This window comes from Propithecus coquereli, unplaced genomic scaffold, assembly GCF_000956105.1.
Source record: "Propithecus coquereli isolate 6110/MARCELLA unplaced genomic scaffold, Pcoq_1.0 Scaffold594, whole genome shotgun sequence".
Lineage (NCBI taxonomy): Eukaryota > Metazoa > Chordata > Mammalia > Primates > Indriidae > Propithecus > Propithecus coquereli.
This window is the reverse complement of record NW_012151885.1, coordinates 633,365-635,522: the sequence shown is the minus strand read 5'-3', so window position 1 is coordinate 635,522 and position 2,158 is coordinate 633,365.

The following is a 2,158-nucleotide window of genomic DNA, read 5'->3' as shown; positions in this document are numbered from 1 at the left end:
GAGAAAAACAACAAGAAACCATTCCCAGACAAAGTGTCCTCTACATATAAGAATATTTTGTTGTTGTCGTTGTTGTTTTGGCAAATTGTGTGTTTTTTTTTTCTTTCTGTGAGTCCATTCACAAACATTTTTGTTTTTCAAACTAGGGAAAAAAACAACATAAACTGTGGTGACATATTGTAAAAGATTTGGCATTACCATATTCTATTACCTTGCTCTAAATTGGAGGGCGTGCATTTTTTGAAGGAGGGATGGGGTTGTGAAACTAAGAATGTCTATCATTAGGGTAAAACAGTTTCTCCTTGTGGCTCTGGCATCTCAGATAGGCAGATTGAGTCTAAAACTGACCCTTTCTAAGACACAGAACATTGTGTAATGCTGTGTCAAGTTTCCTAAGCTCTAGGCACCCTGCTAAGTGCCTTATCAATGTTACTCTAATTTTTACAACCACTTTTTAATCCTCATTGTATAGTGGGAAAACTAAGCTCAGAAGGGTTAAGGAGAGTGCTCAAGGTTACAAAGTAGTGGAGCCCTATTCAAAAGTCCAGGCTCTTTTCACTTGCTCCTTTGTCTCTTTAGAGGGCTAAGGGACAGAAACAATACTAAAGAATGACAACAGTCAACTTCCAGATGGCAACTGGGTTTGTCATTCATGCGTAGAGTGAAGCACGTCTTCATCTGAGTTTGCTCCTGCCCCAATCAGTCGTTCTACAGAGGCCTCCCTGCTCAGTGTCCACCTTTCCCCAGGTCCTAAGTGTATCAGTAACATCATTCTGGGATCCAGAAAAGTCTTCAGAGAGAACTTCAGAGTTACAATAAAGACACTGTGTGGAGGGACTTGTGGGCCAAGCTGGCAAGCTGGTATTGATCCCGTAGGTAAAGATGAGTAAATAGAAGTGTCACATCAGCAGTGTGATGCGGTCAGTCGCTTATTGTAATCTTCACTTGTGGAGCTCCTGGGGAAGGTTGATGGGATGTGGCCAGACTGGAAGCTGGGTCTCTCCCTTCTTCACTCACTCACCAAGTCGCTTCTGAGGAGCAGCTCTGTCTAGAGGAGAGAAGAGAGAATCTGCATGGTGTGAGGGTAAGAATTGTTTTCCTGCAGTGACAAGAAGGATATGAGTGTCCTCAGCTGTGAAATGGGGATAATACTAATGGCCACCACAAGGACCATTAAGAGCAGCAAATAAGATGACAGCTATGGGAGTGCTATATAGGCTGTATGGCCCTGGAGGATGCGAGTGGATAGGAAGAGCCACAGGTGTCGACATTTGGGGAAACTACTCGTTCATCCCTGCATGCCCAGGTCATTGAAGATGAAGACAACAAGGCCCTGGAAATGGGCCACAAACTGGAGTCCAGAAATCCTGGTGCCCTCTCTTCTCCCTATGAGATCCCAGCCTTCGACCTGCTGCTCCTGGAGCTGGAGGGACCTCGGGAGTTGGCGACCCAGCTTAAGGCCAAGGCAGGAGATAGTGGGGCTGGAGATCTCCTCCACCAACTCCAGACCCAGGTACATGGATGGATTATAGAACAGCCCTCCCCCGACAGCCTCCTGTCTTGTCTAACCTCACATATTGGACAACTTCCAAAATTACTTCTTTCTGGGGGGAAAAAATAACCCTGAGCTGAGAAATATGATAGCCTGAGTTCAGTTCTTAAGAACACTCGGCACTCCATGACATCGTCACATAGAAGATGAAGGGGGGAACAAAAGAAAAACACTCCATGACCCACATCCATGGCATCTCATGTCCACAGGTGACTAACGCCAGTCTCACGCTCAAGCTCCTGGCTGACTCTGACCAGCGCAGCTTCGGTGCTCTCCGCCAGGAGGTGGATGTCCTCAAAGGCCGACTGAGCAAGTGTGAGAGGGAGACGGAGCCAGAATGGGCCTCCAGACACCCTGGTCTGCCCCTGCCCCCTGGTGAGTTCACAGACTGAATTTCTCAAGATCTTGTCTCTCCAGAGACCAGGCTGGAAGTGCAGGGTTAGCTGTGGTATGTTGAGGGGAGGACAGTAAAAATCTTGATGGAGAATAAATTTCATTCCTTTGTTTTGTGTGTCACTGAGGGAAACACACTAAGACTGGTATATGCTCATACGTTGGCACAGACATGCATACTAACCTCCACTCATGCAAAATCAACCTGCTTGT